Consider the following 12,955-nt stretch of genomic DNA (forward strand, 5'->3'; position numbering starts at 1 on the left):
CAGTGTTCTTAACTGCTGAGCCATCTCTCCAGCCCCAAGAAAAAAAATTTAAGAAGTTGAGACTCATACCTCCTTCTTCCCTCAAATCTGCAGTTAAATGCAGAATCCTTTAGGTTAGCAAACTCCTTTTAAGATGCAGACATCCTTGATGTGTTAACATATTAAACCACTGGAAATAATTCATGCTGTAATGTGAAACTAATCAGAAACCTTTCTTCCTAACAATCAGATGAGATCATCTCACTTGAAGGACTAGAAAGCGGAATTTAGACGGAGAAGAGAGAAGAGAATGGCTAGTGGGAAATTTAATAACCCACGAAACAGAGCTCAAAGGTGGCTGCAGGGGTGGGGTAGGCAGCTTTGAGGACAGCAGGAGCAGCTCTGCAGGGGGGGATGAAAGAGAGTTAGACTGACATAGAAAGAAAAGCCCTGGAGGAGACTGGGCTAAGAGCCCACCACCTGTTGGTGGACTTGGTTTCAGATCAGCTTTGTTACTATGGAGCTTAAACACTTGACACCAGAAGTCTTTACCTATATTGTAAATGATTCTGTTTTCAGGTATAAGTTGAGATATGTGTATACTTTTTAAAGAGGAAATGGAACAATGTATGTATGTAGATTGTGTGTATATATTTTTCCACAAAAAGATAAAGTGGCTATATGCATATATAATTTTGAATATCACAAAATATTAATGAGGGAAATAAAGCTGTTAATAAACAGTTGTATTATCATAACTGATTCTTCATTAAGGTGCCTTCTAAATCAGGAGAAAATGCTAAAGCAGTTTTCTGACTCATCCAGTTTTACATAGAATATAGCATGTTCACAGAACTTGGAAGGCAGAGGCAGGTAGACCTCAGTAAGTTTCAGGCCAGCTGGAGTTACATAATAACACCCTGTCTAAAATGTGTGTGTGTGTGTGTCTGTGTGTGTGTGTGTGTTAAAATGTGTAGCTTTATACGGAATTCCTAAGAAACTAAATGAAAATTAAATAAGTGCATTATACCTGATATTATGCCTATATTATATTTTCCAAATGTATATCACTGTAAAAAAATAGCACAATGATGTCTTGCCACCCCAAAACAGTGAAATGTCATTTTCAGAGTTGTCAGTAGGAGGCTGTTGCCATCATAGCAGCCGTAGCAGCTGAAACTAAAGATTTGGAGCAGCCCAGAGCTGGGGCGGTTGGTGGGTTACAGGAATGCTTTAATGTTGGAAGCAGAGAGGAAAAAGTGGAATTAAAAACAAAGAAACAGCCCCATTTTTTTCAAGAGAGTCAGAACCCTTTTGCTTTTATGTCTCTGTCACTTGCTCCAGGATTCTTCATAAAGCCCTCCAACCACCTAAATAAATATTCATATGGCTGTTCAACATCTCATTAATAAAACAAGATTTGGTGGTAGAATATTTCAGAGTAACAGATGATTTGCACCTCACCCTTGTTTAACTTTAAATCTCAAGCAATTAATAAATTAGACTCGAGAGCTTTTTAAGAAGTTACATCTTACATGCACCACAAATTGCATTATTTTTATGTGTAAATAATGATGAAAGGGGAGATTGTTCCTTTGATGTCTATAAACTACACTGTAAAATATGAAGAAACATTCTTGAGTTTAGTTAGAGCCAAAACAAATAGACTAGTTCATAAAACAAGGCAGCAGCATTCTTAGAAACAAGCATTATTTTTTCTTGGCAATTGCTCTTTTTCTGTCTTTTATTTTCTCACCATTCCTAGTGGCAGATTCATTTCAAATTCAAAAGTGATGTTAGCCAGTGTTTTCTTATCCAGAGAACTGATCTCTTTGCAGACTCCTCCCAATGAAGTTGGCTTCTATACAAGCCTTACCAGCACTCAGCTGGATCGCCAGCTTTTGTGCAGTGAATCATTTTTGTCTATGGTAATCCGTTGTTGCTTAAAGAGCTAATTACTTGAGATTTTTATGAACACTAATGTTCCCCTAAGAGATATGTTTGCTTTCTGTTTTCCAATCTGGCTGATCTAATTTCTTTTTGGGGGGGGTGGTCTTTTTGAGACAGGGTCTCCCTGTAGCCCTGACCGGGACCCCGCTATGTAGACCAGGCTGGCCTTGAACTCACAGATACCGGCCTGCCTCTGCCTCCCGAGTGCTGGGATTAAAGGCGTGCACCACCACGCCCGGCCCCATCTAACTTCATTTTTAAATTCTCGTTACATTTGTTCATTGTATGTGCATGTGTGGAAGTCAGAGGACAACTTTGAGGAGTCAGTTCTCTCCTTCCACAATCTGGGTTTCAGGGATCATGCTCAGGTTGCCAGCCTTGGCAGTAAGCACCATCACCTGCTGAGCCATCTTGCCAGCTTTGCTTTCATTTCATTCTTAAATTGTATTGACAAACTCTTGTTCCCAAACTCTTTGGGTTGTACCTTATCTTTTCTTTGTATGGTAAATAGACAGCACCTCCTTGTAAATTCCTATCTGCCATGGAGAGGAACACAGAAGCAGTTTGTGCTCTGGTTAGGACATAGCACTAATGCATTACTAACATCACAGAGTAGGTTGCCTTCTCCATGAGGGCACATGCATTCCTCCCTGAACACACTGTATAGCACTAGGTCAGACACTCTATAGCTATGCTTATTTGGGGAAGCCAAAGACATGCGCTCTGCCTACAGTCCCTCCCACCCTTGATGATGGGCATTCTTCCATATGATTGACCTTGCCTTGTTTCAGTGCTGCAACCAGTAAGTCTGTCATTTGCTTCTTGGCCCAGTGCATTTTTACTAGGCCACTTGTGGCCTTTTGTGTTACTTGCCCGCTGTTACATGAAGAAGCTTTGCAGGTGAGAGTTGAGAGATGCATTAGTGTTCTCTCTACCCCTTTTCCACTACGGTCTGTGAGCCTTAGGTGTAGAGGTTCCATTGTAGATGTGTCATTTAGGGCTGGGCACCTTACAGACACTTATTCTCTATGTGTGACCAGTTATGCAACTCCGTAATAGTCTCCATCTGTTGAAAAAAAGAAGCTTCTTTAATGAATGGTGACAACTATACTTGTCTATAAATATAAGGATATTTAGCATAAAGTAGGAAATTACATTTGTCTAATGATTTCTTACTGTCTCCTCAATATGGAGGTTCCACAAAGATACCTGGTGTCAAGATTGATTTGCAAAGAGCCTGAGGAAATTGTTATCTAACAGGAAACCAACTATTTAGAGAATCCATTTAGTTCAAATGACTTTTGTTTCTTTGATGTTAGAGGATCAATGTATAAATCAAAGGGGTCAATATGGCAACATTCTTACACAGGTACAGCATGGTGAACATGGAAGCTCGGCCCATTTTGAGCAGTTTGTCAAGCTGGGAAGGTGTGAGATGTTCTGTGAAGCCCCATCTTTTCTGTTATTACTTCTTCATCTTTCTTGAGGCTTGGAGCGTCTTTTTAGATTATCTTGTATTGAAGAGAGGCATGAGGCCTAAGAACATGGATTCTGGAGCCAGACTGCCTGCATTCAGATTGTGGTCCTACCACTTAGAAGTGTTAGAACCTCAGGCAACTTACCTAATCTCTCAGTGTCTCCATTTCCAAAATGAGATTCTTAATTAAACTTGCCTCGTAGAACTTGTAACAGTCAAATGAATTTTAGTGCTTGGAAAGCATTATTAGAACAATGTCTGCTGCTTCACAGATCCTACATATATGTAATTTCTCCCTCCCAGAAAAGGCCCTATTTGATAAGAGTTGGGCTATGTTCAAATATAACCCATAGTAGATAAATCTTTCTTAATCCTATTTCCTCTCTAGTTACTGTGTATCCTTCATTTCTACTGATTCTTTTCCTCCTTACAGCTCATCTCTGTCCCCATCACTCCACAAGAATTGCTATTGAGATTGTTGCTAAATCTGCAGAGCCCTCTGCCTTCCAGATTGACTCCCCTACAGGATCTGACACAGTGGCCCCTCCATCAGGCAACTGTGTTCCTGTCTCCTTCAGGGCCCCTGCTTGTGTCTCTTGACTTTAAGCATGGTTGTTCCTCAGGTGGACTGTCTGCACTGCTTTTCTCATTATTTCCTACAATCTACTGAAGTATTTGTCTGTCTTCTAAGAACTGCAAACATTCTTTCTCTGGTACTGTGTTCCAGACCTTTCTGAAAACTCCCTAGATGTCTCTGCAGATATAAAGATGAAGCTCACCAGGTCCAAAATTTAAACTGTTTATCAGAGCCTCTTAAAACTCTTTGCTGCCTTGTATTATAGTGCCCAACTGGAGTCCATGGCCATGGCCACCCATCTGACCCGACCAAAGCCCTCGGTCTTAACTTCCTCTCTGCCTCTCATGTTCCACAGGCTGTCAGTCACTGAGTTCCAGCTTCTCACTTGGGCTCACCTTTTCTAGAATCACCTACTTCAGAAGCTTCAGCTCTTCTGCTTCTGGACAGGCTCCCGTCCCAGATTCCCCCTCCCAGGCCCCTTGACACACATGTAAAACTACTTCATTGGGTCCTTGCAGCTGTGAGGATGCAGGTGTGCCGACAAGGTTCCTAGGCCTTCCTTGTCACTATGCCTGTCACAGTCATCTCCCTGCTCCCCACACTCCCACCAAGGCTGACCTCTCCAGAGGTCTTCAAATCCATAAGCTTGTTCTTATCACTAGCTCTGGTATTTGCCATTTCGCCTCCCTTTTGCCCCTTCCCTAACTCCTACGTTCTCTGCAGGTCACATCTTAGACATCTCTGACTCCAGAAAAGATTTCCTTCCCTCACCCAGCCTCCAATACGGGCTCAGGGTCCATCTTTGCTCTGCTCTTGCACGTTCTGATCGCACTATGGTATGGCTAGTGCAGTGGTTGCTGTTTTTTCCACATGTCTCTGACTGTCTTTGAGTTCCAGGAAAGCAGTCACGGCTGCTGAGTACATTGTGAAGTTCACTACCAAGTTCACCCAAGTCTGGTGTCCATTTTTGTGTGGAATACAAAGAACAGTGAAAGCAGAATTCCTCTTAGAAAACACTTCTAAAATGGTAGCATTATGGTTTGAAATGCCCCTTCAGGACTTGAGCACTTGTTCTCTGACTGGTGGCATGATTTTGGGAGGCTCTCAAACCTTCAGGGGTAAGTTCTGGGTGTTACACTCGGAGGCAGGCCTTTGAAGGTCGTAGCCTGGCCCCTGGCTCCAACCTGCTCTCTGTTTCCTGTCACCACAGGACCCCTTAATCAGGGACAGAGCCACGCCACCATGCCTTCCCTTCCCTTCCCTTCTGTGATAGACTGGAACCCCGTGGACACTGAGCCAGGTAAAGTGTTCCTCCTTAAGCTGTTTTTGCTAGGTATGTCACCACAGTACCACAAAAGTACCTAATACAGAAAAGCAACCATCTACAGACAACAGCTGGAACTTCTTAACCAGAACACCCTATTTTCCATCTCTCACACCTTCCTTCTCTGTCTTCTCTGCTTCCTCAGGCAAATTGTTGATAGTGTTACACTGGATTCTTCATGTGGAAACATCTGAGGAGACTTTTAGGATTAAGGGAGTAGTCAAACTTTCACATTTTACCCTATGTTACGAACATTTTCTAGTCTATTCCCTTTCAGTCCCTAAGTTTGAAGCTCTACAAAACTGGAATTCCCTTTCTTTTCTTCTAATGATGTTTATCCAAGTTTTTTAATGTTGAGGCCATATTATTTCATGATATGAAAATTCCTTTTGTTTTATCAATAAACACCCTAAAGATCCTAAAATACACAGATTTTTCTAGTTGAGTTCCATTCCCCCGAAGAAAGTTAAACTAAATTTTGCCCAAATAAAATCAGTGGAATTTAATATATACCTGTCTATTCACTAAAGGGGCAAGGGTATTGCAATAGGATGAACTGCATGAGTTCCTTTGTTAAAACTTGATCATTAATTATATTCTATAGAAATGCAGTAAATACATGGTTGAAATTAAAACAGTAAATGGAGCTTCCAGTTTAATGTGATATCAAAATACCATATTTCACTTGATCTTAGCCAAAAGGTTAAAAAGTGATAAAATACCACATTTACACCCCAGAATTATGCTTAGTTATGTATGGATTATTGAAGAGATGAGTCAATTTTTCAATGAATAGAGGAACATCAGGAAAAACATTACAACAAAAAAGTTTGGCTCATTTGATTTTTAAGAGCAAGCCTGTCACTTTAAATGATAGTCAGTGGACAAGACTTCAGTTTCCCTACTTTTATTTCTTGATCAAGAAGTCAGGGACCCTTTTAAACGTTTCACTGTGAACTACCCATGCAAATTCTCCAGCTTCTAGCTTTCCATGAAATAGTGTGCAGGAAAAATGTGAACTCCCAGTCTAGAAAAAAGAATGAAGACTAAAAAAAAAAAATTCAAAGCAGTGCTTTGAATTTTTTATGTAGTATCTTTAATATACCTAGTGTGATGTAGGAAACAGAATGAGAATATGTACTTTCAAATATATGCCTTTAGATTAAATTTTAGAGCCAAGAGAAATAGGCAGAATCCACCAGGCTAGAGGGAAAGAAACTGCTCATCAAAGGACAAGGGAAAAATGAAGGACAGTGATCATAATACGGCATTTCTGGAAATCAGCAAATAAGCTTAAAAACTTGATTTTTGTTCTGTTTCCAGAGCCTTTTGGACCTCTCTCCTGAGACTCCCTTGGTTTGTGTCTGTGAGATCATTGTAGATTAGAGGGAGTATTTGCGTGCGTGCCATGTGCTGCCCACCCAGCTGCTTGCCAGAGACCTGTGATGTTCACTGAAAGGCTGCTTCGGGGGCAGGGCCAGTTTTAAAATTCATTGCAAAGACTTTTAAGTGTGATGCGGTTACGAATCCTAAAATATACAGATTTTCTTTTTTAGCTGAGTAAATTATATTTCCCAATGAGAGCCCAGTCATAAAGGTTAGCATTTTTCTAGGAATTTGAAAAAATGGAACAAGTAAATACAAATTTTATGTCAGCTAAGAATGTCTTTGGGCTTGGATAGTTTCCACCATTGCTTAGAGACTCCTGGCTTTTGGAGATTCAAAATTCAATTTTTATTTAATGGTTGTGGCATATTATAAATAATTTCTAGAACTCAGATATGGTGAGTTTGTAATTTTCTTGCAGTCTTAGAATCCCATGGTTCTCTGAAATTCCCTTTTACAGCATCATGCCTTCTCACTGGTTTTTCCCTCATAGTCTCAGATCCCTCTCATGTCCCTGTCATTGCCCCCACATTTTGAATCAGTTACTCTTCCAAGACTGCTGCCTGTATCCAACCTGTAGCCACATTTCCAACAGAAACAATATTGTTTTTTTACAATTGAACTAATACAGTTATACAATATTGTACTCAGTATAAACCCTATAAGACATAAAATTAAATGAGGTTTTAACCTTTAAAAAAGATCTCCATTTCATTATTAAAATACAGTTTCATACAGAAAAATTCATTTTTAATGCACCTGACACTAAGATGTCAGAAACAATATTTTAAGTGCTAGATGGGCCATACGGTACAATGTAGTATAGTATAGTATTTGAGGCACAGAACAGTTAAGCAATCTTTTCCAAGCTGAGTTCTTACCCAGCTAGCAACTTTGACTGGATGTGAATAACCCTCACCCTCAGCTGCTTTCCTATCACAGCCTCTTTCAACTACCAAACTCTTAAAAGAGCAGGGCTGTGCCAGTCCCCTCTGCTCTCTCACCGTGCATTCATTCTTGTTCTCTGCTTTGTTCCCTTGCCCAGTTTGATATTTGGCAGACACTAAGCACTCAGTAAACTGTTGTAGAATGAAAAAATGGAGTTGGCATTTCATCTACCAACCACGAAACCACATTCTCAGAAGTGATCAACTTCCTCCTACATATTTTGAGTACTAGTGACAGCAGCAACTAGTAGTAGCCATTGTTGATGAAATGATGGTTATCCTGATGATGATGGCAAGGGCTCTAAATATAATATGCCCTGGCCCTGAGTTCTATTAGCAGAAAATTAGGGAGAACACATTCATTCCTACTCCTTCCAAGCTCATAACCAAATAAGAATCAACTTGGAATCTCTGACCCTAGTTTCCCCACAGATTCCAAAATGAATAGATAACTCTGCATGGTTGATCTCTTGGTGTCTGGAACCCAACAATTTCCCCTGCTCTTACTACTCCTGACTTAAACTAGAATTAGAGTCCTAGCTAGCTTTCGCACTTCCTCACTTCCTCCATCAAATCACCACTCCTATACCTTGTCTTAACCCTTTCCTTTGCGGTACCATTACCGCAATGCACTTCGTACTTAACTGTTTTTCTCCTGGACTCTTCTTGGGTCTTTTTACTCCCTCTGATCCAACTTCTTCGTCTGTTACCAGTACAACTATGTCTATACAGACCTAATCTAAGCTTTTTCCACTGCGCAGGCAGCTCAAACTGGCCCACCTGCCTCTCTTCTCCTGGACTCTACCATTTGAGCTACATCCTCATCCCATCTTACTAGTTATTGTATATAGATCTTTCATGATGTGATACTTTTTATAGCAATATTGTATTATTTTATGTAATATTTCAGAAATGCCTCAATTCCAAATAATCATACAGAAGTAGAATGGATTACTAGGATGGAGGTGAAATTATGGTTCTCAGAGAAGAGGAAGTGAGGGCATTGGTAGGTTAGCCTGAGACATGGTTGGCTAGCCAATGCCATACATCAGTGCCATACAGTCATTGGAGTTGGAAGAGGAAGAAGGCAAGGACTAGGGTCACATTCTGAATATACAGATAAAGGAATAAGAGGAAACCAACATATATTCTATTAGGGGATATCCATCTTCATCTGAATGATCAATAATTATTAAAATTTGATGTTATATGGACCAAAAAATAAGATCATAAGATATGCTTGGTTGGCTGTTTTTTTACATTTTGATCACTTAGGTTATCACAACCCAAAATATATTGGCAGCAACAAATAAAATTGACCTTAATAGTTACACATTCACACTGTGGGAAGGATTTATACGCATATGTACATACATACATATATAAAGAGAGATGCCTATATCCTTATACATACACACACATATATATGTATATATACATATATATATATATGAGAGGAATTATGTTGGAGCTCATAGGTCATGTTCTCTTGGGAAGCAGCATCTGCTCCAGCCTTGGCCGTAACTGCCTCTGTACCTGCCTCTTGGATCTGCCTGGTGAGTGTAGACAGCTGATCTTGGAGGAAGTTCAGCTTGGAATACACTATGGGGGGATTAATGCTTTGAAGAAAATGTGGAAGGCACTTGCAGAATTCAGTCAAAGAGCATATTCAAAGGTTCTCTGTCTCTCTGTCTCTCTCTGTCTCTCTCTGTCTCTGTCCCTCTCTCTCTGTCTCTCTCTGTCTCTCTCTGTCTCTCTGTCTCTCTCTCTCTCTCCCTCTCTCTCTCTCTCTCTCTGTCTCTCTCTCTCTCTCTCTCTCTCTCTCTCTCTCTCTCTCTCTCTCAGACAGGGTCTCCCTGTTACCCTAGCTGGTCTGGAACTCATTATGTAGACCAGGCTGGCCTCAGTCTCTCAGAGATCTGCCTGCCTCTGCCTCCTGAGTGCTGGGATTAAAGGCATGTGCCACCGTACCCAGCCCTCAAAGGTTTCTTTAGAAAGGAGACCAGGAAGCTATTATGTATAAATGAAGAGAAAATAAGTGTTCTTCAGTTTCTTGAAGATAAACTTGTAGAAGTGGGAAAGTGAATGGCTTGACATGGAAGGAAATCGCAGCTTTGAAAGAATTTGAAGTCTTGGGCAGTAGAGAGCTGTTTGGAGACATCTGAGCCTGCCAGCTCCTACAGCTGGTGGCCATTGTTGCAGCTGCTACAGCCATGCTCTCCACTCTACTGGTGCTGGTGCTTCTCTCTGCTGCAGTTTCAGAACATTGCCATGCATGGGGCTTCCAATGAAATCAGGCAGCCCCTTTGGCTCCTCAGCAGCCCCTTTGTGAGCTGCCAGACCCTCGATATGTTCATACCTGGAGATGGCCAAGGATCTGAGCTACATGGAGACCAGGGCACATGTGAAAGGCTGCCTCAGACCCAAGCAGTTGCCAAGCTGCCAGACTGCTTGTAGGGCTACAATGTGTTGGTGATTCCAGCTGGAGCCTTCAGGAAACCAGGCATGACACTGGGTGACCAAAGACACTGTCAATATGAACAACACAGTAGTTTCCCAGTATTGCCCTGAAGCCACAATCTGCATCTCCCTGTCAACTCCAGCGTCCTGATCACAGTGGACGTTCTCAAAAAGCATGGCGTATACAACCCCAATAAGATCTTCAATATGACAGCCTTGGACATCATCAGAGCAAACGTGTCTGTGGCAGAGCTGAAGGGGTTTTGATCCAGCTTGAGTCAGTGTTCCCATCACTGGCAATGTTGGGAAGACAAGCATCCCCTAACCCCCTAGTGTACCTTAAGTGAATCCACCCTCAAACCAGCTGGTCACACTCACCAGGCAGATTGAAGCAGAGAGGTGGTGAAGGCCAAGGCCAGAGCAGGCACTGCTACCCTGTTCATGGCATATACTGGTGTCCACTTTGTCTTCTCCCTGGTGAATGTCAGAAGCAAGAAAGAAGGACTTGTCGTGTGCTCCTTCCAGTCATTATGTCCCAGGAGACAGAGTACTTAGTCATGCCTTTGCAGCTGTGGACGAAACACCTGGAGAAGAACCTGGCTGTCAAGATAGGGACAGGGATAGGCACAGCATTTCCTTAGCTTTCTTAGACATCCTGTCATGATAAACCCCTTTCTGACCCTTATACTGCAATCTGCTTTGATGATGGGTATTGGATGTGTTTACCACCCCTTCCAAATCATGGCTGCACTGTTGGTACAGTAGTAAAAACAGACTCTTAGGGGAAACTTTGAGGGATGGAAAGACTTATATTCAAGAAATATTTTAATTTTACCATCACCTGAATGCGTTTTATTGGAACTAGTCTGTAGCACAGTTTGGTATAGCTCCTGGAATAACATCTAAATTGTTCTTTAGACAGCATAAGCTTTCCTAAATAACTATATTTAGATTTCCCTATGTTTTTGTTTCTGAAGTTAATGTAATTTGTGTCCTTTGCAGATTTAGGCTTGTAGTTGTCTAAAATGAAAACAACAATTTCAGAAGGCTGTGTAATAATTTAATTCTATCAGCAGGTTCTAATTGTCTGCACACCTGGTATACCATAGGCCACCACTATCTGCTGAAAAGGCACACTCCCAGCATCTCTCATGTGATGCATTTCCCTAAAGCCACCAGAATACTCAGTTGCTGTATGTCATCTACCTGCCTCACTAGAAAGCTCAGAAACCAAAAATGCACATAGGGAAGGTGAAAATGATTGGTGTATAGAGATTATGGAGTGGTTTGGGTGGTCACTGTACCATACTTGGCGCTTCCTATTTATTTTGTGCCTCACATCTGCCTTTCATATTTTTAATGCTCATGATTTTTCCTCTCTGACCCAACCCTAGTCAGTTCAGCTCCGCAAGGTAACGTAGGGGCCGTACTCGGGCTTCGTTATAGTCTGTACCACCAGTGCACACAGCTGTGTACCTCATCCAGGGGCAAGCAGCAGTGGGGTTTTCTCTTGTTTTGCTTTTGAATGTCTCCCACAATACCCACCTACACAGAGGACAAACGTGCTCACATCTTCTCATCAAAAGCAAAAATTAGAGCAGGACCCAGACAGTTCCAGCCCAGCTTTCTTTGCAGTACTATTCTGGTCACTATTTACATTTTCTGGTGAGAAAGAAAAAGGCTTTTTTTGTTGCTCAAAACCCTTTTGAAGCCACAGCATGGCAGAAATTGCATGTTTGTCTGGGCTTTGCCAGTCAGGTGGAGGAGGGTGGTAACAGCACAATGGTGGTGAAAAGATCCCTGTCCTGTTTGATGTTATTTCTGCAAACAGTTCTAATATGCCATATTTCAAAAGTGCTTGGAACTGTTTGTGCCTTAGATATAAGCAATATTCGACATCATTTCTCCAGGCTGTTTTCCACCTGACATACGAATGCAGAATACTTCAGTCTTCTCCACAACCTGAAAGAAGTGACTGAAGAGGTGCCTATTTTTTGTCTTAGGCTTCAACTTCTGTATGTCATGTCCATGAATTAGGGAAAGAATTGTCATAATTGTCCCATGGAGGGAGGAGCCATTCATTTCCAGCCCTGTTTCCCTCATTTATAGCATCTCTGATCTTTCTCCATTGAGACTGTGGGCATCTGGTACCTGTTAAATAGTGTAGGGTGGTGGTGAGGCTCCTTCTCAGTGTACTGTCTCTCAGATGTTGGTGTAAGGGCAGCATTGCCCCTGCTGAAGTAAGGAAGGGCCCTGGGCACACAGCGCTAGGCTGGCTGGAACAAATTAAACTAAGCACTCGGTGTACGGGGTTACAGGGAAAGTACCAGCGTGGCCTTCTCTTTTGTTTTGCTTCCATCCTCAGACTTTGCTGAAATGTGCCCAGTGAACACATTCTTCGTGGAGCCAGGAGTAGGTAATGACAATGAAACCCAAAGGGAATCTGGTCACTGCAGAGGCTGTGGATGGGCTCCCAGCTCTCTCTCAGTTCTGTGGCCGTAGCAGAGGCAGGAGGTGAGGGGTAGAACTTTATGTTGAAAATGTTCTGACTTTGACATGTTGACTCCAGTATTTGATAAAACTGTGATGCATTTCCCAAAGGCTTGAGAGTCCCATCTTGGTTGACACTATGCAGTTAGATGGGCCTAATATACAATGTCCATGAGAAAAGTAATTACAAATATGAAACACAGAAAAATGGTATAATTAATTATAGCCAACCACTTCTTATTGCCTCATTGTGATAAAATAATAATGTCTGTTGAGCTCTCATGTGTTTTAGCATTGTGTTTTTTATGTGATAATCCTCATGGCAGCCTATGATAACTTTACTGTTATTGTTCCTTTATTTACAA

General features: G+C 41.6%; 1 protein-coding gene and 1 pseudogene across 14 annotated transcripts in view; both read left to right on the forward strand.

The window, feature by feature from the left end:
• The window catches only part of Cep112 (centrosomal protein 112), a 576,146-nt gene that overhangs the window by 494,525 nt on the left and 68,666 nt on the right, over positions 1-12,955 (forward strand). The gene's annotated exons all lie outside the window — the stretch shown is intronic.
• LOC115072063 lies at positions 8,614-10,741 on the forward strand (annotated as a pseudogene).

This window comes from Nannospalax galili, unplaced genomic scaffold, assembly GCF_000622305.1.
Source record: "Nannospalax galili isolate Female #2095 unplaced genomic scaffold, S.galili_v1.0 scaffold781, whole genome shotgun sequence".
Classification (NCBI taxonomy): Eukaryota; Metazoa; Chordata; class Mammalia; order Rodentia; family Spalacidae; genus Nannospalax; species Nannospalax galili.